A 12,829-nucleotide genomic window follows, 5' to 3' on the forward strand; every position below is an offset into this window, starting at 1 on the left:
GGCGCGGCGCGGGCGGCGGGCAGGCGGGCGCGCCGGGTCCGCGGGCGCCGTGGCCGCGCCGAGAGATGTGTGTTAGTAGGTCAGTCCCGAGCGCCGCGCGACGTCGCCGCCCGCCAGCCCGCCGTGACGGGCGGCCCCGGCCCCAATCGCCGCGCCCGCGCCCGCCCCCGGCCCGCCGCCAATGGCCGCAGCCGGCAGGGGCGGGCCCTCCGCGCCCCGCCCCGCCCCGCCCCCTCCCCCGGGGGCGGCGCCACTGCCAGTCCGAGTCTCTCCGCGGCTGCGGCCACCGCCGCCGCCCGAGCGTCCGCCAGCACCCGCGGCCCGCGGGCGGGTGGCGCCACGGCCGGCCCCGCGGACCCGACCGGGGCGAGGCTGGGGAGGAGCCGGGACCCCCGCCCTCGCCGTGCCGGGTGCCCCGGGCCGCTGGGCCTTCCCCGTCGCCGCAGTGGCTCCGGGCGACCCGCGACCCTCGGTCCTAGCCCAGGCGCTTTTTGTCTGCCCGGGGCCGCCGCGAGCCGAGCTACCTGTGGCAGACGCCGGCCAGGGGCGCGGGCGGCGGCCACCGGGCGTGGCGGGGACCTCGCCTCCCGTGCTCCACACACTCCCGGGGGACCCCAGCACCTGGGAGGCGGCGGGAGGGAAAGTGAGGGGTGCGGCTGGCGAGCTGCCCGCACTCGGGCGTGCTGCGGCGGGCACGGGGTCGGGACGGCTGGTGGGCCACGGTGGAAATGCCCCGGCTTCTCCCGAGAGCCGCGACGCACCAACACCGCCCCCTGCACAATTAGGGCGAAGATGACGGCTGCAAAGTTGTTGCGTAACACGACCGGGAAACCAGGCTCCTCCGGGTCCATCTGGCCCTTGGCCACGTGGAGAGGTGGCCGCCGCCGCTTCCCCCGGAGCCTGGGGGGGCCCCGCTGTCCGGGGGGGCCGGGCTGGGTCGCCACCGGCTTTGGGTGCTGAGGCTTGAGAGGACCGAACCGTGCCGGGTCTCTTCTGGCGATCTGGAATTACTAGCTCTTTAGTGTCATTTCTGTCCCCAAGAGAATGCTCGTCTTCTTCCCTCCAATTCCCGTGCTACGCAGGAGACGTAAAGAAATGGGAGAAGGGGCACCCGGCCGAGGTTGTAAAGCACGTGGCGTACACACCCTGCGTTCACAGATGAATAAGTGGAGGGGCTTGGCGGGCCTTGGCGAGGGAGCCATATTCCTGACAGTGACGCACAGGCTAGCCCAAATAGGGAATGTGGCAGGTGGCGACGACCTCCTCCCTCTCTGCTTGGACTGCGTGGGAGTTGGGCTGAATTTCCATTTCTTTTTTCTCTCCCATTTTTAAAAAAGCAAACACCCAAGTAAAGAATGGAGTGAAACAGGTGGACCCTCATGAGTGTCCACCATCAAAGAAAATACACTCGGTTAGAGTGAGTCTTTTCCAGCTTACTCATTCTCACACGGATCCTCTCATAAGCACCCAGGGTGATGTTTTAGAAATATTGGTCACCTCTCAGGTGGGTTTTTAGAAAGCCTTGCAGGATCATGCTGTGTTCAGAATGCTGTCGAACTGCTGTTGCTCATGATTCATCCGGTAAAGGAGTACAGTTTTGCCAATGAGGCTCTGACAACTGGGAGGCGTGAGGTGGGCTTTCACATCTCCAGCCCTCTACCCGCTTCCTAGATGCAGAACAATTCAAGAACCACATCCCTTCTAGTTCACATGTATTCCGAAGAATTGATTATCTTGAAAACAAATTCTGATTTTGGTTTATAATTTCCACTTTTCTCCCATTTACTGATAGTTTTCTTTTCTCCAAGCCCTCAAAATGCCTGTTTATGGCGTTGAAGAAACCTCAGATGAAATCAGAACCTTCTCGGTCAATCAGTTACCTTTTCAAGGTCAGAAATCAGCTACTTCCTAGTAAATGAGAGTTGCTTTACATGACATTCCCTCTCCTACCAGATGTCATACCCATTCTGAATCATGTCATAGGATTGCAGAGCTGGTGTAGAATGGGCAGATGTCTACACAGAAAGATAAGGGGATTTTCAAGATGGGTAAATAAGGACCCTGAAGTCACTCCAAGCAGTAAGATTGACCCTGGACACTTGTTCTTTATTCTGAATTTTGAAACCTGATGCCCCTCCAGTCTCCTGGAGCATTTTAGATTGTGCCTACATGATATATGTGTTTTACTGTTTATGACCATCTCACTTGGAGATCAGAGGAAGCATGTCTGATACCAGCTTAGAAAATAACTCTTTAGCTCCTCCTGGTGATTAGGAAACAGCTAAACATATGAGGAAGGAGCTGTCCCCAGGACCCAAGTGTTGGTATGTCTCAAGTTATGTCCTAGAGCACACAGACAAGTATTCACTGCTTAACCAGAGTAAGTGGAGCATAGGAGCTAGGATGTTTGAAACAAATTCACCAGGGTGGGGAGGCTTTCTGGAGGACCTAAGCCTTTGCCTCATTGTGCAGCAGCACTGTGACTACATTGTTGGGAAGAAGAGGAAGGAGTTCTGGTTCAAGTATCATGTCAAAACTAACTTACTTAGTTTCTTTCTTTCTTTTTCCCTCCCTCCCTTCTTTCCTTCCTCCTTTCTTTTTTCCCAGTGCTGGGGATTGAACCCAGGTCCTCATGCATGTTAGGCAAGTGCTCTACCACTGACCTATACTGTCCAAAAGTCAATACTTTTTTCTTTTTTTTACTTTGGGTGGCCTGTCCCTCTCAATGCTGAGTTGGGGTGGGCGCTAGGGAGGTGGTGGCTAGGACAGCAATGAGAGCTACTAGCAGAAAACAATCACACTTAAATGCATTTTCTTACCCTGCCAATATGCTCTCTGATTAAGCAAATTTAAAAGCTATAACTTGAGATCAAAATAACCCAGACTGACTTCTCCTTACTAAGATGGGAAGACCCCAGCAGGACGTTTCAAGCTGAAGATCCTAAGAAGCCATTCACATCCAGAGGCTTTTACACAGGACCTTGGCGGGCAGAGATGGCTGCAAAGTGGGCTTCTAATGAGAACTCAGGAAGTGAGCTGCATGTGGATTGAGACACAAACAGAAAGAATTATGCTCCACTAGGGAAACACTGGCTTTATTGCTTATGCTGGAAAATAGTTCCAGGGGCTCACAGCTCCAATTTTTCAGAAGAAAGTTGACATTTTAAATTTTTGTAAAATATCCTGATTTTCAATGTTGAAAAAAAATCATTAAAAAAAAATAATGTCTATGGGGCTTAACCAGAATAATCTGGAAGATGAAGCCATCTTGCAGATGTGCCAGGAAGGGGAGGGCTGAGGTCTGAAAAACAGACTCCCTATCAGGCAACTCAAATCTGCAGCTTCACCTTATCTGCTTTGTCTATTGGTCTTCTGGATTTCTTTGTAGAAAAGTTTTCATAGCTCAGAAACCTTTAGCCACTGCTTCTCTGGTCTACTGTCTCCCAGCCAGCATGAGTCCTGTTTACCAGGACCACCTTCTGTCTGCTCTATGATGTTTCCTGATATCTCAATTCTTTTGTTAAACTTCATGAACAGAAGTTCAGGCCATTTCTAGGAATCCATACATTATCATTTTATTTTATTATTATTATTATTTTTGTTTTCAAGTTGGGGCTCAACAGTATGAGCTAGGGGTGCCCCCCCCCATCATTTTGCGATTTATGCTGGTATTTTGGTTTGACCTAATGAATCATTGACTGTTTCTGCAGAAGCTTCCTGGAATGGTCTTTCTTTCCCTCATGTACTTTCTTTTATTTCTATAGTACATGCCATTTCTAATCATTTGCCTCCTCCTCTTTCTCTTCCTCTTTGACTTTTCTTTTTATACTTCTACTTCTGGTGACCTTTATTCTTGTGTGTGTGCTTTTTTCCCCCTCTTGCTTTACTTGATGCATTCTTAGTTTTAACTCTGGCCTTTCTGCAATCCTTCAACTTCTTAGTACTCCTTTGCATACCTTTATTCTACCAAATGTCGACTTTCTCTTGCCCCATGCCTATCCCAGAGTTTTAGGAATTTCTACTCTCTCTTTCAGCCTTTGCTCCTCGCCCCCTGACTTCTGCCATATGGTTCTACTAGCAATAGTTCCATTAGCATGCTTGGCCTTAGTCTTCAAAAACTATTTTGTGTGTGTGTTGGGGGTGGGTGGTGGAATTGAGTAATAGAAGAGGGTCAAATAAGAGTCCCTGTAGAAGTGTAGAAGTGATGGCTTTAAAGCAGGGGAAGCCAAAATGTTTCCTATTAAACAGCTCTTGCTCAAGCTAAGAAAGAAATTAGATCTCTGTACTGACTACATGATTTCCCCAGACAAAAGCAGCTGATGGATTGAATACATTTCAAAGCATTTCCAAGAGACCCAGGGAAAGACCAGAAAGGGGTGATTCTACAAAGAAGAATAAATGTTGCAAGGACCCTATTACAAAAACTGAAACACGTTTTCAAATCCAGCCACCACAGATGGCCCGTATTTCAGTAATCATTTTTATTCATTCAGATGAAATGGTAAATGTGAGCATGTGAGCAAGGGTGCCAAAATAAAGGAGAATCCAAAAAAAAAAAAAAAAAAAAAAAAGAAAAGAAAAAGGCGGACAGGAAACAGAGGAAATACACTAAAAATGGTCAAGAATTTAGAAGCGGCTAACTCTGTCCATTGCAAAACCTCAGGGATGGAGCAACCATTGTGGCAGCAGTTTGCCGGCCACTGGGACACAGCCAGCAGGGTTACAAGTATGTGAAATATAAAATTGTGAAATGTGTTCTAACAAAAATCATTTTACTAAGAATAAGAGATGACACATCCACATTGCAACGCCGCTCACATCAATGAGGTGTGAAGCTTATCTAAACATTTCTGCGAAGTCATGCTCAGGGTGGTTTACTGGAAAGGGCCACAGCTGCAATTCAGAGGCCTGGATTCCAGTACATTCTGTACCCCAGACCCACAGAGGGGATCACTTCATGTCACTGAATGTCTCTTTCTTCATCTGCGACCTGGGGGAGTTGAAGCAGATACTCTGGCAACTGTTCTATGTCACAGGGATGATCCTTCAGTAGGTGCCACGGGCACTCGGTGCAGAAAGAGAAACCTGCACGTGTGGCATCTGCAGAGAAACTGCTTCAGGCGGACGCTGGCTCATTCATAACCTACGCGCTCGCTGCCTGATTGTAACATGCACGGGAGGAAATTGCATTGCTGCATTGCACACTGACACTCACAGGGACAAAATCGTCTTCTGTAGGTGTAGGTACTGGTGCTGTTGTTTTAGCAAGAGATTAAAATGAGTACTAGGTTTGGTAAATACATGAAGCAGCCCGGAAATTGGGTGCTTGACCACATTTCTGGTCTTCTGAGAAACTTCCAGTTGAACAGGCTCTCAGCAACTCATTAGATGTGCTCACGATTTCAGCTGCTATTGTGTGATGATGCCCAAAAGCAGGGCACAGGAGTTTTGGAAGATGCTGTGAGTCTGTGTATCATCAGAATAGCAAAAAGCAGGCTTCCTGGCTGTCACCAAGAGGTATGAGCAGCAGAGCCCAGTGGTGCACCGAGAGGAGGAAGCCTGTGTCTGTTCTCAGCCCCTTGCTCACCAGCCCCATGGCCAGAGTGGGCCACTTCTCTCTACCGCTTTCTGCCTCCATTCCCATTTTGGTAATCATTGATGACAGTGTCAATCTCATATTCTGAAGATAAAAATTAGTATTTCAAGACTGCTTAGGAAAGTGCTTGATACGAGAGAGTGGCGTGTATTAGTTATTACTATTATTCCAATAAAAAATCAGCCTGCATCAGGGAAATGGTGCCAACAATCAAGAGTGTGATGTGCACATGTTGGGGTTTGGGTGTGTCCATTGAGTTGGATATGGACAGTGAGTTCCCTTACCCTGCTAGTCCTTATTCATTCAATTTAAACAGTGAGTGCTTACATTGGTAAGTCCGCCTCCCAGAGGTGGATGGGCATTGGAGTTCATTAATTCTTCCACTGACAGCTTACCTACAATGTGCCAGGCATCCCTCAAACAGTTGAGCAAGGTCTCATAGCCTTCTCTAGACTATGAGTTTGTCCATTCATCTATTTAGTTAATATACATGTGCTGATGGCTTCCCAGGGGCCAGAGACTAAGCAGGTCCTAAGCAGCCAATTGGGGGGTAAGGATGTTGGATTTAAAACATAATAGAAATCATCTCACATGTGAAACTGTCATCAGAAGAACAGACTGTTGGCCAAGAGTGTTCACAGGAGAGGAGGCTCTCCCCATCCATGGCAGGGGGCAGAAGCACTTCCCGAGACAGCAGGAATCTGACCCAAGGTTTTAAAGATGGGTGAGCAGTGCACAGAGAGGAACTACCATGGAGTGGGTCATTGCCAGGCAAAGGCCAGGAGCTGGACACCCAGCCAGAGACCTGACTGGTGACCAAGGGAATCTTGGGGAGCCAGGAGTCTGGCAATGAGCTTGATGAGGGACTCACCTATGTGGATGGGTGGGAGGAATGCAGGCTAGGAAGGTAGCACAGACCCAGGCCTGGGGGACAGCAAGGGGCCAAACCAACAGGACATGTGCATTTCTCAGGAACATGGGAATATAGCTGATTCTGAGGACACTTTCTACAAAAAACAAACAACAACAACAACAACAAAAACTTGTTTTAAACAGTTTTCTTTTTTCATATGAAATGTCATCCACACAGTAAGAATCAATGTGGGGAAGTGGTTCAAAGCCCGGACTTCAGAAGCAGTAGCCCTGGGCAAGTGATATAAATACCTAGGAATGATCTGGGTAACAGAGTGATATTTGTATTTCAATGTTTATAGCAGCACAATTTGCAATAGACAAATTATGAAGCTAGTATAGATGCCCATCAACAGATGAATGGATAAAGAAAATGTGGTCTATAGACACAATGGAGTTCTACTTAACCATAAAGAAGAATGAAAATGTGGCATATATACATAACGGAATATTACTCAGCAATAAAAGAGGATAAAATCATGGCATTTGCAGGTAAATGGATGGTGTTGGAGAAGATAATGCTAAGTGAAGTTGGCCAATTCCAAAAAAACAAATGCCGAATGTTTTCTCTGAAATAAGGAGGCTGATTCATAGTGGGGTAGGGAGCAGGAGGAATAGACAAACTCTAGATAGGGCAGGGGGGTGGGAGGGAAAGGGAGGGGGCAGGGGGTTATAAATGATGATGGAATACGATGGACATCATTATCCAAAGCCCATGTATGAAGACACGAATTGGTGTGAACCTACTTTATATACAACCAGAGATATGAAAAATTGTGCTGTATATGTGTAATAAGAATTGCAATGCATTCCACTGTCATTTATTTTTAAAAAATCGATTAAAAATTTAAAAAGAAGAAGAATGAAATAATGTCACTTTCTGGTAAATGAATGGAACTGAAGAATGTCATGCGAGGTGAAATTAAGACAGAATCAGAAAGTCAAGGGCTGGATGCTTTTTTTTCTCAGATGCAGAAACTAGACAGAAAAAAGAAATGAAAAAAAAAAAGGATCTCACAAAAACAGAAGGGGGATTGGTAGCGGAGAAGTAGGGGATTAAGAGGGGGCAGGACGGGAAGGAAAGGAGAAGAAATGGAGGGAATAATTGACCAAATTTTGCTACAGGAATGTATGAATAGACCACAATGGATCCCACTTTCACGCATAATTATAATGCATATATATGATAAAAATATATAAAACAAAAATGTATAAAAAACACATGTGACTAAATAGAAGGAAGATGAAGGAGTAAAGGAAGGGGAAGAGGGGGAGGTCAGAGGAGGGGGGAAGGGGAAGTACAGGAGAATGAACTGAAGCAAATCGTGTACATTAATGAGCATGTCATAATGAACCCCACCAATAAAACATAAAAAAGAAGTGAAAAAAAAATCAAAAAATAACGACAAGTACTGGAAATGTGCCACAGCATGCACACACGTACGGGGTTACCACACACGTGAAGAAGCCACAGGTACAAGAAAATCAGAGGTGCAAGCTCAGGATTCCCTGCGATTCCCTGCCCTGCTTTCACCCCAGGGAGAAGAAGCCCTGCTCAAGACAGAACTCCACGGACTGACCAAAGCTGAGGCCAACGTGCCTTTGGCCTCCAGGGAGTGTCCCTATTGGAATGTTCTACTCCAGACATCCTTTTGCTCCTGCTCCTTGGCTGTCCAAGATGACTCCTCGTTCAAGTCTGGTGCTGCTCAATGACCCATGCCACGGAGCACTTTTCGCTGGATGCATGAGAAAAGAGCCACTCCCCTGGTCCAAGAACCAGCACGTCTCCCTCCTTGATTCTGACTTCCTTGGCCTGAGCAGTCCCCGGCCTCAGCTGCGTGCTACCTGAACTCCATGTTGAGATCAAGAGCCCTTACCTCTCCCCGCAGCAGCCCACTCCAGCCCTCCTGGGTTGTGGCTGGGATCAGTCCAACAGAGGACAGGGCACCTCCCGTCACTGAGCGATGCAGACAAATGCAGGGAGGGCTGGGGACCCGGCTTCCCAGACAACACGGAGGGTCAGGGAACAACCCCCAAGTGCAGGGCGGTTGATGGGCCACTGGTGGAAGAATTCTGAACCGTAAGAGGGGCCAGTAGAGAAAGGCCTCTGTCCATGACATTGGATTGGACCGTGGCCCACTTCACTGAGCCATAGTCTGTCCTGGGAAGCTCTGCTCAGCCCGGGGCACATCACCTGGCCCTTGCATTTGTTTCCTCTCTTTCTCTACCTCCCTCTCCTTTCCCCTCACTCTTGCAGGCCTAGGGTTGTAGCTCCCCAGAGTGTTAGCAGCAGAGTTTCGACTCTGACCATGATATCTGGGAAACCCAGGCCCAGTCCATTCTTCTCTCTCTTCTGGAATCTGTAGATGCCCAGTGCAGCACTCTTCTCCAGAATAAGCTTCCTATAACATGTCCCTCAGGAAAGGCAGCAAGCAGACAACGCTTCCAGTCTTGCAGAGAACGTCGCGTCCGTTTTTCTTGTCAGAAAACTGCTCTGACGTATAAGAAGCCGGATGTTCTAGCAGTGTTGCTTAGTTTCTTGTCAGTTCTAAATTCTGCTGGAAAGAGGCACAGCTGAAACGTTCTAGTGGGAACATGTCAGGGACATCTTTTCTAGTATTCTTTTTGGGGTATGATCTGCATTGTTGCTAACTTTTCTGGAAAGTAGTCAGAAGCATGGATATTTTGTTGTGATAAAAGGAAAATATGGAACATGCAGACTAGAAAATAAAAGCTTATTGTTGTTAGTCTAAAAAAACTCACTTTTACTATTATTTGGAGAGTATTCTTTTTTGGTATAAATCCAACAGTGAAACAATAAAGATCTTCATGTTGACGTTGGAAAACAAACAGGAAACCTGTAATGACTGAACATCATTTTTAGTTCGTAGGCTGTAATAGAGTGAGATAGGGAAAAAAAAGATTAATAAATAAAAGCATGAGTACTGTGCTCCTTACCGTGTGATTATGGGAAAATTGCTGATAGTCCTCTTCTATACATTTTGGGTAGCAATGTACCTCCTATTTCCCTTTCTTTCTATCTTCAAGGTGGATGTGACACTAGACCCTTAGCATGAGAGGAGCATGGGACCATGAGAGGAGGTCAGTGACAGTCAGCACTAACAGCTTTTGGAGAGAGAGAAAAGCAAATCCCGGTGGGTGGGAGCCGTTGCAGGATGAGTGTTTGTGACATACAGATATTTCATTTGTGTCTGAATAACACGTAAAACATGACATAAAGACCATGAGCCTGGGGCCCAGGCACCGTTTAATAAGTGCTAGTTCTTATTTTTTTTAAGTATGCAAAGATGATTTATTGTGAGGTTTACCTCACAATGCTAGTTCTTATTACTGTGCTTTAAAATATTGTGCCTAAATATATTTAAAATATCATTAGTCTTATTCATAGCAACAAAAGCTACTAAATAATGAATACCACATTCAACAAAACAACCAACTGGCCCTATGTCAGAAAAACAATTAAACACAGAATAAGGATATAAAAAAAGATATATAAAGAGATTGAACATGTTTCTGGATTTAAAAAAAGTTAATATTATAAAGATGACAATTATTTCAAATGCACCAATGATTATCATCCCTGTTAATCAAAATTCCAATGGCTATTTTGAGAAATGCAAATTGAATTGGAAGGACAAATATTACAGACTAATCAAATTGGCTTTGAAGGAGAAGAATAAACGAGGTGAATTTATTCAATGCGGCCAACAAGATGTTAGAACCAGCTAAAACTACGGGATATTACTAAAAGGCAGATAAATTGGCCAATGGAATGGGATGGAAATTCTAGAAGTAGAGTCATATATAAACGCAAAACAATTCGAAATGCATTCTACTGTCATGTATAACTAATTAGGACAAATAAAAAACAAGATTCTAAAAAAATAAAAAGTAAATGTAAAACAATATGTGGTAAATATGATCAGTTAAACCAAAGACCTCATGAGTGGGAGTTTAAAACAGGAAATAGAAGTCATGTTAGGCATTTTGAATGGAAAGTAATTTAATAAAGGGCTTTAGTTGATTTCCAAACTGGTGGCCTGCTAGGTGACCAGATTCCGGGCTGGGCCTCTTGGAATGACTCAGCACAAACCCAAGTGCATCAACTCAAGGGGACGCCAAGGGCACTGTTCCAGAAACGAGCCTTCGCCAGCGCCACTCGTGTTCAGGAAACTGGACCACGGGTGACCACACTGTGGTCAAGGGAGTCACACGAGGCACCTGTCCCCTACCATTGTTCCTGCATGCAGGAAGTGAGCAATGAGGGCCACACATGGACCCCTGAAAGCCTCATGTTCTGTGAGTTCCCTTGTCGCTACCAGCACCCAAAGGCTACAGGAGGTGGTTCTCCCGGCCTTCCAGAATCCCCAGATGCATCTAAATGATGGACTATATTTGCTTCTAGAACCTCAGGTCCGGGGTTGGGGGGGGGTTGGAATATGTCTCTCTAGCATGCCAATCTTCTTCTTTTTTTAAAAAAATATTTTTAGTTGTAAATGGACTGAAGCCAGTGCCTCACACATGCTAGGCAAGCACTCTACCACTGAGCCACAGCCCCAGCCCCATGTCAATCTTCTTAAATAGATGCCAGATAGCAAGAAGCCTGGGTGAACTGCTGCAAAATGTCAACAAACAATGGGAAAATGCATGCTGGGAGAGCAAAGGCTAGAGCTTCACCCTCATCCCAAACATAAAAATATTCCCATGCCCCTAGGTATGGTGGTGCACACCAGTAATGTAATCCCAGTGACTCAGGAGGCTGAGGCTGGAGGATGGCAAGTTGGAGGCCAGCCTCAGCAACTCAGAGAGGACCTCACCACATAGAGACCCTATCTCAAAATAAAGAATAAAAAGGGCTGGGATGTAGCTGATGGTAGAGTGCCTCTGCGTTCAATCCCTAGTTGTAGTGGGGGGGATTATCAAAAGACTAAAAATTTAAGTATTAAAATTACATATAAAAGTACTTAAACAAAATAAAAGAAAACAGGTCTCTAACTTTGGGCTAGGATACATTAATGAAGCCCAGAAGTTATAAAAGTAAAGATAAACCTACTTTTAGTAAGAAATAATCAAGCAACTTTGGTAGCTTTCCTATCCTCTACTATACAACAGTTACTATTATGGCATTATGTAAAAATGTGGATGTGTAACCTATGTGATTCTGCAATCTTTGTAATGTTTTGAATAATCAATGAAAAATAAATAAATAAATAAAAATCAAGCAACTTTGGCTTGGTAAAGTTGTTAAAGTTAAAACATTTAATATATAAAGAATGTTAATGCTTTTTTGTTAACTTGTTAATAAATCCTCAATAATCAGATCAGCATCCCAGAGTAAAATAGGCAAAGCCTCTAAAAAATCAATTTTTGAAAAATCAAGTGCAAGTGACTTTGAATCATATGGTAACATGAGTAATTTCATTAATGATGAAAAATGCAAATTAAAATGAGATCCTGTTTACTTATTTAACTGGCAATGATAAAGAATCACAATACTCATTGTTGGCTTGAGTGTTAGGGAAATCAAGTGCAAAAAACCCCCACAAACTTCTGAAAGTGAATTTGGGTACTATGCAATAAATGTTAAGTTGTCCCTATTTCTGAACACCCGATCATACTACTGAGAATTTGTCCCAGAACTAGCAATATACATTTCTCAGGATCTACCTCACAGGAATGATCACGTAAGTGAGCAGACACAGACCACAAGGACATTCGCTGCAGTGATATTTGTGAGAAGAAAAATCAGAAACAACTTATAAGGCCCACCAGTGGGACATTAGTTAAATAAACTATGATATTTCCATATAGTGGAACATTAACACTGTTAAAAAGCATCAGCTGCACTCCTACCAACATTGACAATAAGAGAGTCAAAAGAGCTGCAACGATTTTAATGGGCAAATGTGTATTTTATATGCCTGAAATCTAAATGGATGTGCAGTCAGTTGCTCCTGGTGGTCACCTCCCAGGTTACAGAAGAAAGGGCACCTCTTTCATTTTTAATATATGCTTTATTTATTTTTGTGGTGCTGGGGATTGAACCCAGGGACTTTGCATGCAAAGCAAGCACCCTAGCACTGAGCCCTATCCCCAGCCCACTATATGCTCTTTATAAGATTTTTTTTTGGAGGGGAGGGGCTTAAACTGAGTCACCTTCTCCTCTTTCTGCTGCCTTGCAAGCTGCGGTAATTGGTCTCTTACTGTAATTTCCTGAGTTCCATCATAGATATCACATTGCTCAAAATTTTTCTTTGAAAAGTTGTAACTTGAATTTTCCGATCGCAACCCAATCTCATT

This window comes from Callospermophilus lateralis, chromosome 17 (assembly GCF_048772815.1).
Source record: "Callospermophilus lateralis isolate mCalLat2 chromosome 17, mCalLat2.hap1, whole genome shotgun sequence".
Classification (NCBI taxonomy): domain Eukaryota; kingdom Metazoa; phylum Chordata; class Mammalia; order Rodentia; family Sciuridae; genus Callospermophilus; species Callospermophilus lateralis.